This window comes from Drosophila miranda (assembly GCF_003369915.1).
Source record: "Drosophila miranda strain MSH22 chromosome Y unlocalized genomic scaffold, D.miranda_PacBio2.1 Contig_Y1_pilon, whole genome shotgun sequence".
NCBI lineage: Eukaryota > Metazoa > Arthropoda > Insecta > Diptera > Drosophilidae > Drosophila > Drosophila miranda.
Window position 1 is genome coordinate 4,132,371 of NW_022881603.1, and position 11,539 is coordinate 4,143,909.

Below are 11,539 nucleotides of genomic sequence, written 5' to 3' on the forward strand. Positions count from 1 at the left end.
GACAAAATCCCTTCGATGCTAGGAAGTGGGTAAGCGTCCTTGATGGTTACTTTGTTGAGCTTTCGGGCATCGAGACAGAAACGATTTTTGCCCGGCCTTCGCACCACGGTGGTACGGTTGCTCCACGGACTATCACTGTACTCGATGACTCCCAAAGCCAACATTTTGTCCACCTCACCACACACCACTTCCTGCATCGCTGGCGACAGCGGGTAATGTCGATCCTTCACAGGCTCGGCCTTCTCCACCAACTGAATTTTGTGAGTCTCTCTCGACGTCCTCCCCAGGCCTACGGCTTCGAAAGTCAGAAACTCTGCCTTCACCTGATCCAAGGCTGCCCTTTGCTCTTCTGACAACTCCCATTCTTCCTGCACTATCTCCTTCTCCGGGCCTTCCACATAATGAGCGACTTGATCAGCCAGCACTTCTTCCACTAATCTGTGGGATGCCCCTACTGGACCTTCTCCCATCACCTCAGGAGCCAATGAGAATACCCGCCAAAAGTCTACCCCCAAGTAAATTTCCTGTTCCAAGAACGGGCATACGAAAAATGTGAATCTTTTTACCTCTCCCTTGTATTTCACCGGTAATTCCACTCGGCCAACGATTGCGCGATCTTCCCCATTCGCTACCTTCACTATAGAAGAATATCGACGAGCCTCCACGCTCAGCCTGACCATCACACCCTAGCATGCTGTGTGTAGCGCCTGAATCCAACAGGCCTCGCACGGACTCGCCCATTATCGAGATTTCTGCGAAAACTCTCGGGTCTTTCTTGCACCAACGCTTTACTGAAGCAATCACCTGCCTCCTCATAGCTCGCCTTTGCTTAAAACGGGATCTCGCCTTTCTTACCCGCACCGACAGTGCTCGCATACCATCCACTCGTAGTTCAGAAAATATTCTATTTCTGGTTTCTAAATAATTTCTTAAGCGCTCTTCATATGATAAGTTCCTTAACCTAGCATGCAATTTACGTCTATCTAATTCATTTTTATTTTCTTCTACTTTCTCTGCGCAGGCCCCTTCTGTGAGCGTGATTCGCCTGCTTGGATCGCACCCCTCTTCACGTTTCCCGCGCAATTCGGACAGGTTGGACAATATGCATCGGGCTTTCCACACCGGTAGCAGAAAATTCGCCTCTCCGATGCCATACAGTCCCTAAAGCCATGATCGGTCTGCCCGCAGTTCCAGAAAATCAACTTCTGTGGAACACGCTGTGTCACTTGCGCTTCCTCAATGACCTCTGCCTCTTCATCGCCAATCGACCGATCCTGCGCGACCTCGCTGACGTTCGCATTCGGCCCGCGCCCATAGTTTGTGGCTTTGGGTGCTCCTCGCCACGAAGATCGAGCCTTCCTCTTCAGATATGCCCCTATATTTCCACGCACTCATCCCGCAGTTGGTCTAAGGAATAAACCCGTAAGCCGTAGACGAAACTCGCTATCTCATCTGTGAGTGCCTTTTTGACGATTTTTACCATCTCCTTTTCAGGTGGTGGCATCTCCAACCTCGACGCGAGCTTTCTCATGACATGGAAAAAGTCTTCCACACTCTCGTTTGACCGCTGCATTCTTTCTCGCAGTTCTCTCATGCGGTCGAACTCGGACGCCGTGCCTCGGATACGAGCAATTAAGTCGCCCCTTAGTTCGTGCCAAACACCACCGCCATGATCACGGATGTACTGCCAGTACCATTCCCGCGCGTTTCCTGTAACCAGGTGATGAAATCCCTTTAGAACTTCATCCCACGGACAGCGGCATTGGGCTTGTAGGAATTCAATTCGGAACACAAAATCCTCGACTGTCATTTTGTTGCTGTCTCCGTCGAACGTCACGTCCCATTTTTCGACTCGGCCCCACCGTGGCCAAGGTCTATAACCCGGGGGATTTGGATGCGGATCTTCTCGAGGAATCCCACCAGCTCTCCTACCCTCGCCACGACCCTGACCCGAGTGTCTGAGTGCTATCGGGTTTCGCCAATTTCGCGCTTGATGCTGCTCACTGGATGCGGTCGGTCCTACTCCTGAAGACGGTCCCGGACCAATACCACCTCGCCCCGAGCGAGCCAAAAATGGTTTTGGTGGCGGAATCGGCGCATCAGTCGTGCTAGACGGCTTCCTTTTCGGGATTGCTCCTCGATACTCCTGCTCGTGGTGAACCTCCTCCCGCTGCGGTTCCTTCTGCTGCTGCAGCTGTCTAACCGGCTGGAGTACCTCGTTGAGTTGGTGCATCATCTCGATAAACCCCTTACGCAACTCCTCCTGCAACACCCGACTAATCGAGTCAGTGTTCGCTGCCCTGTGTGTCGCATGAGCCTGAGCCAACGATACGTTGACTGCTGATGCCAGTTCGGAAGCAAGCGTGGGTGTAGGACCGGACATTGGCCATTCTTCTGACCTGGCCTGGACCGGTGTTCTTGGCAACCCACCCACAGCTCCAAGTTCCTCCCGATCTTGATCAAACATCGCCCCTGACACTTCTCCTATCTGGTCCACTGTTTTGTTTACGCGTGATCGCGTATGATACTGCCGACTACCCCCTTCTTGTGGCATCTGCACCGAGCAACACCAATATTACAAAAAAAAGGGAAACTCCTAAACTAAGATAATATATATAAATAAAGAAATAAATACCCAAAGAAATAACTAGTAAGAATAAATAACACCACGCTTCGGACCAATAAATACTCCGATAAATAAATAAATAAATACCGATATAAATATTGCGCCAACTAGCGCCGTTAACGAGATATATGCAATTAAATATTTGAATAAATAAATAATAACATACATGTATATTCGATCGACACCTAAGACACTCAAACTTCAAACACATTCAACACAACACAAAACCTAACAACAAAAATTCCTAACAGTTCTTCTTCTTCTTACCAGATTCATTAAGAGGGGGACACGTGACTAGCCGGGCCCAGCAACCGCTCCAGTTTCTGCGCTCCACTTGACAGTCGCCCTACGGATATCCTACAATTACGAACACCACCTTTGTGTGGCCTGTCATCTACTCTAGTCATCGCTCTAAGCGATGGCCGATAAACGAGAAGCCTCACGGTGCATGAGCTCACTTTGCTTGTGATTTGTTCCTGTCATCCATCATACCGATCTGCCATGACAACAGATGCATCGCGGGTTGTCTTTACGACTCCCGGGCCACCTACTCCTCACCACCTCTCGGCAGACAGACAACAGGTTCAAAAACACGAAAGCGGCTTTGTTTTAAACAAACAGGTGCGAAACTACAATGAACATTTACCTACATGACTTACTCTAACTTATTCCAATATCACATTCCATCACAGATTTATTCGATATCACAGTCCACCAGGCAATGTGTCCGTCGCAAACTCCCTGTCCATTTTTTTGTTGAACGGCAGTGACTTACGTTCACTTGCGACATCGAATAGCGACAAAATGTTCAACTGTAATTCGTAAGTCCCTATCACATATTTTATATATCCGTTAACTGCCTCCGTCTATCCATCCCTAGCATCAATCACCCCGCGCCATTAAGGACCAGCTTTACGCTCACCTTAAGCCTGCAGCAGCGACTTCTGCCGGGACAGCTAAACTGCACTTCGCGAGCTGTCGTCTTCTCCACAACATTTATTTTATTTTTTTCATTCCCCGCATCTGCCTTTACCAGCCCGAGTGACATTTGTTGTAATACCACCCGAACCTGCGTCAGTCCAGATGCATGCGAATTCGAAAATAAATTGGGCGCCATTTGTTACACTTGGCTTGTTTCCCAGAGGGCAATGCCGGCTAGCTGTCGACCCCAGGGCTGGGTAGTTCCCCTTGCCCGCCAAATGTAGACAAAAAAGGAGACATACTACTTCTCGGGACAACAAAGAAAATCATAAACAGACGGCTATCAAGTGGGTGAAGCTTGGGTGTTATCACTTCGCGCGCCCGCTTTACCTGTGACCAAACACAACGTTCATTTTGGCCACCCTCTGCTGGAACGGTAACGGCTGGCCTAATCCATGGCTTACGCCACGCGTCCTCCCTCTATTTTAAATTTAATGCATCATGCTTCAATATATATCCAAGCTTTAATAATCGTAAATTGACAATTTCATCTTTCTCATTAATAAATAGCTATACTCAAAATTATCACTAACCACTAAGAAACACCAAAACGTTCGACACACAGGCAAACAAGGGAATAACTGCTGAAATTTCGTTCAACCAACCGGGATACCCTCACCCATACGTAATGGAATATGTGTAGTTGAGTGGATCCAGTTTTACGGGAGTTAATTTAACTCGGGCCCCTACGGAGACTTAACCTACCAAGAGCTCTTGTTAAGGGTCCCCGGGACATAAACAATAAACAATATTTTTTTCACAAATCGCTCGACCAAATACGGTGGACTGATGGGACCCCCGCGTCACCCACTAAGGGTTAATCTTCTGGCACTGAACAGCTGATCGCAGATTTAGGTTCGTGAAAGGTGTTGGTGTTCTTACACATTTTTTTTCAATGTACGTTAAACGGTTTAAGCTAATACAAATTACTAAATAAAGGACAACACACGGAACAAAATAACATTTAATGTGGAACGGTGTTTGGAGTGCGGATTATGTTTTTTTTCTTTAAATTCAAACTACGTGGGCGATCGCTGGCCGTGGCCGGTCAGCCCTAAATTTATATAGGTCCGAGTATACGTGTGCGCGTGTGTGTGTGTGAATAGGGTTTCGGGGTTGTTACCTGGTGAATGAGACCAAACGTGTGGCACGCACTGGAAGGCGATGCAACGATCGTGCGGTGTGGCTAGAATCGCCCTGGCAGCTAAATCGTTCTCTTTCACCCTCCCCCTTCACACGTCCCGCGCTACTTGGCTCACACACGCGCAACTGGAACGAACTCACTCAGGTTCCGTTGGGCAGTCTTCTTCTCTGCAGTCGACTTTCTCGAACTCCAGTGTCCCTCTCCAGGAAACCTTCTGGCCCGGTTCTGGTGGCTATTTTCCTTGCCGGCTGTTTGTAAAATTTTCTGCATTACAACCTATTTTATCGCCCGCCTTTTCTGTACTCACTTCAAACTTTCTGTTTTAAGCACAAAATTTCCAATTTTGACGTTACTCCGTCCACGCTCCACGATTTCTATAATCCAATCCACGTTTTCTAATATTTTCACTCCTATTTATCCCTTTTTCCCTTACTAATACATATAACTAATCCTATTCTCTTCCTTATATCCCCAGTGACGGCTCCAGCTCCCCCCGATGTCACCATACACCATCGAGCCTCCCTGGACTTCCGCTAGATGGCGCGTCGCCCTCAGCCCTGGCCACCTATCGTTCAGGTGGGACTGGAACAAAAATGAGCTTTAAGCAAAATTGGTCAACAACAATTTCCACTAACTACCGATAACTACACATCTGATACATATTAAGTACATTTTTATGTAGTTACAAAAGCGACACCTGAAGGAGAGATGTGTACGTTTCAAAAATTTTGCCCGTGTTGTTCATATGATTGAAGCGCCAGTGTGAAAAACCTCCGTTATCCACGTTTGACATGCCTTTTTTCTGACTTTTTTTAAATTTAAATTTTTATTCCAAATTATCAGAATTTCAATGCTGATCACGAATTAGCATTCGACGTGTCCTGGGAAGTGGCTACTTACGGTTTTTCAATATTGGTCAAGAGGGTGAGTCTATGACGCGTCTTAAAAAATGCTAGAAAATACTATGAAAAGTATAAAATTTGCATAGGTTATGAGCTAGACAAGGTGGCAAGAATATAAACCGTCTGTTTTAAAAAAATACCGAAAAATATACCATTGACACAAAACAAACTTAGCCCACTGAAGACCCCCCTAAATGGCGCAAAAATATTACTGATTGTGAATTCTTCATGTAGATTCATGCCCTTCCTCTGAACTAAAAAAAACACCAGGATACCTCTCACCTGAACTGGACTAAAATTATTAAATTTTCTTTATTTTCGGTGGCATGTTAAAATACCCCCTTCTCCATCAAGGATTGAAAACCATAATCCTCGATTTTGATATTCGATTCGATTACATAATTGAATGAACACATAATTTTATTCGAGTGATAAATCAATTATATACAAAATTGGCTAATTTTAGGGATCCCCTTTTATTGGATTGGTCTAAAAGAAGGTTTAAACAAGTGAGTATGAAAAGTAACGCAATTGAGTATGGATGTAACGAAATTTTTGACATTTTGGTGGTATTTGTTGCTTGTCAACCGGTGTCTGGACATTTTTATACTTTATTTCGTTAATTTCAAAGATAGAAGAAGCTTGCACGGAATATCAAAGAAGTGGAATATGTATAATAGAGCTTGAACTCGTCAGTACATTTAGGGTATATTTTTAAAACTAAACGGTATATTTCTGAGTGTCGGACGGTATATTTGAGCGATAAGTCCGCGGTCACACTGCAGACGCGCGTCGCATTGCCGCCATTTGAAAAACGACTGGAGAATCGAGAAAAAAAGGAATTTGTTTAAATTTGTGTAGATTCTCATTTGTGCCAAATGGATGACATGTTGGATATAAAGCAGCCGCTGTCGCGGCTGCAGCTGGAACTGGAGGCAATCCGGAAGGTATTTTTTCGGCTGCAATGGACATAGAACACGGCGATCAATATGGCGGCGCGTTTGTTTTTTTTGCAGGCTCACTTTAAAGAGCTGGAAGAACTATTCAACGGCGTCAAGACCAAAGATGCCAAGGCTGCGGACAATGCCCCGCCGCAGAGCGAAACCTCCGCGGTGACACCACAGCAGACCAAGGAGCGTCCCAAACGGCTGACCGCTCTGACTGAGAACACAGATGATTCCGAAGGTGAGTTGTGCTGTGGGCCAAAGGAGACCAAGACTCACCTTGCACTCTCCCCAGATGCCCCCGATGTCACGGCAGAGTCCTCGGGCCGCCAAAGTGCGCGGTTGAGCAACTCCCAGCTCTTGGCCATTGCCGAGGTGGAGAACCTGAACAGCACAGCCTCGTTAATGCCGCCGCCACCGGCACCGACTTTAGCCGACACCACCATGAGCTCGGGCCGGCCGCAGCGGGCTGCCAAATTGAAAACGGATAAGCTGCTCAAGGAGCCCTCTCTCATCCGAAAGATGCGTCGCCCCAGCGAAGAGGATTCGATCCGGGTGAAGGTGGAGAGCGAACAGCGCGTCTCGCAGATCAACGGCAGGACGCACAACATAGCACCGGATCCCAAACCGTAAGTTGTGGAGGAGACAAAGCCACAGGAGGCACCACCAACACTACCAATAGAGCCCATCAAGAAGCCGGCCGAAGTCTTCGCCTCCAAGAATGTGTGCGTCAAAGTCAAGCGGGAGAAGTTTACCGGCGAGATGCCACCGCCCCTACCGGCCACAGATACCACATCCACAATTTTGGAGACGGATGCTACCAGGTCGGATGAGACTGCATTCAGAAATACTACAACGGCATCCGAGATGTCCAAGAAGGGGCGAAAGAAGAAGAAGGATGGCTCCTGCCATCGGCCCATCAAGGTGGAGCGATTTAGTGAAATTGATCAAAACTCGCCCGTCTCCTCGCGGACACGCAAAAGCAGCACCGAGTCGCGCAACCAGGAACGCTCCATCTACAAAGACGCCCTCGAGGGGCCGCCCATCGAAGAACAGCAGCAGCAGGCTTCTGCTGGCGCCGCCATTAATGAAACGAACACCTTGTCCAACGCCACAATGGTGCTGGGTCCGGCTCCCACCGATGAAAGCCCCAACATTGCACCGGCCGACGCCACCTTCGAAGTTATTACTAGCAGTCTCCTGACAGAGGATGAGTCGCTGGACGACAGGGTACCAGTGGCGAAATTTCTCTCAAATGTGAAGACCATGAAGCTGCCCGGCCGCACCCATGAGCTGTTTAAGTGAGTAAAATCTGGAGACTATTTGAATTGGAGCATCAATACTTCCCTTTTGACCTGCCCACAGTCCGCTCTTGCAGAGTCCAGTGAAGATGCGCGTGGATGCCTTCGAAAATGCGGCCATTGCCCAAAACAACTTACGCTCCCAGCGAGCCAAGGATAAGAGTGCAGTGCTCTCCCTCGTTTGTTCGGGAATTGATGATTGATGATCCTTTTTCAGGGCACGAACACGAGCAACACGCAAGTTGGCAAGTTGCAGCCACCGACTGTGGGGCGCTTTTATACGCCCACTCAGACCTCAAGTCTATTGCCCGTCACCTCGGCCCAGCCCAAGAAGGCCCCCATGAGTGCCTCGAAGGCAACGACGCTGCTGAAGACTGCCACCGGGACCAACCTGAAGTCCACCAGCTCTGCATCCACCAAGAGCCTGTTACGCGAGAACAGCGGCGAAGACTTCCGCAAGGGTCTGCACAGCCTGGCCGAGGAGCGCAAGAAGCTGCGTGAGCAGAAGCATCAGCACGCCGCCCAGCAGCGAGAGGCAAAGGAGCGGGAGCGAGCCGAACGCATTGCCAAGCAGACCGCGGAACGCGCCAAGAAACAGGAGGAACGAAAGAAGCTGGAGGAGCGCAAGCGGCTGGAGGTTGAGGAGCTGAATCGTAAGATGCGCCAGAAGAAAGAGGCCGAGGCCCTCAGGAAAGCTAAGATCCGGGAACTGGAGAATCAGAAGCTGGCACAGTTGACCGGGGCCAAGAAGAAGATGCTGCCACCGCCGCCGAAGACAAAATACACATGGGACATGCTGCACGAGGATGACTCCACCGATGACGAGGGCAAGGTCACCCACAAGCGTCCGCCAGCACCCACCTGTAGTCGCAGTAAGTTAGCGTTTTGTTTAGCCAGTGTCTGATCTAATCTGAAATTTTGTGACCCATTTTGAGGCCATGTACGCGGCGAAGCGATTGCCATGTAGAGCCACTGTCCCACCGATGTCATCGACAGCTTCTTCTCGGTGGCCCCCACCACTCCGGACCTGAAACTGATTTTCCCCAACATCGATCCCAGCCAGCTGAAGCGCAACTCCAGCGTGCTCTGGTCCACGCCCCCACGCTACTCGGAGCTCCCAAAATACTAGTTATACACAAACATACGCATGTATATAAAAAAATCCCCTGTTTTTCTTACTGTTGTTCTATAGAAATATAAATGAACTTTAAATTAAATAAATTTATTTGCGAAAAGTAATGCAAGATACCGCTCGATACCACTTCCATTCCACTTGATTCCCTCTGACACTAATACCAAACTGCTTAAGAACTATTAAAATCGCCGGCGTGCTCAACTAATGGTCTTCTTGGGGTCTTGCCAGGGGGCTTGATGTTTTGATGCCCCGAGGTGTTTCCATTAACAATGAAGGTGCTGTTGTTGTTGTTGCTTCTGCTGCTGCTGCTGTCGATTCGTGAAAATTAGTCTAAAAAGTCTGAAAAGTAACGCAATTGAGTATGGATGTAACGAAATTTTTTACATTTTGGTGGTATTTGTTGCTTGTCAACCGGTGTCTGGACATTTTTATACTTTATTTTGCTAATTTCAAAGATAGTGTTAATGTGTGTGTGTGTGTGTGTAGGAAGCTGGGTTGCATACGAGTGGGTATCCTACGGTGCGCAAGGGAGGGTCTGAAGACACGGCGACAGCCTCTGATGATTGCGATGGAAGATGAGTGACAGGCAGTAATGGTACTGTTTCTGATACTGATTATATTGATAAAACTGATTCTTATTTATAGGTAATAAAAGGTACAAAAGTGCTGAGTCTGTCAAATATATGTTTTGTGTATTATGGATAATTTTAGTGTCTGGTGGGCAATTGCGATATTTTGATGGTCATCAACTGCCCCGCTGTCTTCGCCCTCTGCGGAGAGAGTGCATTGTCAGCAGAAGTCACTGCAGTGGCCAGTGTGTTATCGTGAGGTATTATAATACATGTTAAATAGAACACTGTGTCACGGTGCCACTGTGTTATGCCGAAGGGTATTTTAAACTATTACTTAAGCATATTTCTGCAGCTGAACATTCTCCCGGCCGTTGAAACTGTGTTCAACCATCGTTCAAGTCGACGGCAAACCGGCGTGCAAGGGGTATAGGGGTTGATGACATGGCTGGATCGGGATTTGATGGCCTTGGTTTTCATAGTTGATACTTCTCCCGGAAAATGACGGCAGTGATCAATAGATTTGATATTGCTAGGGCTGCATAAGCAGCGAGTTGATGGTGCTGCACGGTGGTGAGATGGTGTGGCAGCTCGTGATGATTGATGGCTGATAGTTGCTGGCGTAGATCATCAAGTTCTTGAAGAAAGTCTGATGTCTGGTTCTTCAGTTGCCACATTGGTGGCGAGGGTGATGTCTCCGGTGGGCTCACGTCACCAAACCGAGTGTAAGTCGATTTTACTTCGCTGATTGTGGTGCTGAAGGTGCTGATGCTTACTTCAGTATTGCGAGCAGTGCAACCAGGGGACATGGAGAGTAGACCAGTTCCTTCCAGTGTTATGGTTGACGGAACTCCGTTGCATACTGCTTGAAGTTTAGTTGTAGAATGCGTTGCGAAGATCCATTTATTTGGATGCTGAGTTTTTAGCCACACCGTGTCAGCCTTTGTGTGTATTACCTGACACAGTGTTTCTGTTTTATTGTTAAACAGTTGAAACTCACAGCGATTGTCCACATTGAAGATTGTCTGATGGTCAAAGCAGATGAACTCCTCGCTGTGTACTTTAAGACAACGTCGGAATTCCTCTTGTGTAGTGCCCATGAACTGGTCTCGGTGGATGTTCACCGTTACTATAGTGGTTCTGAGGTCAAATAGACTCCAGCTTGTTGAATCCCAAAACGGAATTGGGATGATGCTGAAGACTTCGAGCTGAGCTGTTGAGACCAGCGGTAGCGTCAGCTTGAAGATGACGTGTTTTGCAGTCGGGGTTCCTTCGGCTCGCATGATTCTGTATAGTTGAATCACCTCCTTCGTTGTGACCGGCAGCATTTGATCTTGTGGCAAATGATCCCGTATCTGGTCTAGTTGGTCTATTAGTTGCTCGGGAGACACCAGCGTGGGGCTTATTCTCCGATGATGAATACCGATTAGGACATCAGATATGTCGGACTGCATTCGTTGGAGAGTTGTTGTGAGTAGGGTTAATTGTGCTATTAGTCCTAAGTACGCTTGAGTCAGATGAACGCTGTGATATGACCCTCTTTCTCGGTTGATAGTAGCCATATGCTGTTCCAAAATTTTTAGGCGATTATCAGTTGTTACTTTGTCTTTTCTGACTACGTTTATTGTCGCGTCGACAATTGATGTTTGGTTTTGGAGCAGATGTAGTAGAAAGTCTTCATTGGTTTTCACTTTCTCAACTACTTGAGTCATCTCTTCTGCGTATTTTGCGTCGAGAACACTAAAAAGACTGCTTGCTACATTTCCTATGATGTCCAGCGGCGATCTGCGTTTTCGAGAGTTTTTCATTAAAACGCTTCCTGCTTGTAGCTCGTTATACACATGTTGAAAGTGTTGAACTATGGAGTTACATGCCGGAACATTTTTTAGTTCAGGGCACATGTATCGTAACTCTGCAATTCCAGCATACATTAGTTG

At 47.5% G+C, this 11,539-nt stretch overlaps 1 long non-coding RNA gene and 1 pseudogene across 1 annotated transcript; both read left to right on the forward strand.

Moving 5' to 3' along the window:
* Positions 1-1,677: 1,677 nt before the first annotated feature.
* Positions 1,678-3,050, forward strand: LOC117191896. Its single transcript, XR_004474107.1, has 2 exons — positions 1,678-1,720; positions 2,897-3,050. It is a non-coding gene; the product is annotated as an uncharacterized LOC117191896 (long non-coding RNA).
* Positions 3,051-6,459: 3,409 nt separating this feature from the next.
* Positions 6,460-9,115, forward strand: LOC117190930 (annotated as a pseudogene).
* Positions 9,116-11,539: the final 2,424 nt, after the last annotated feature.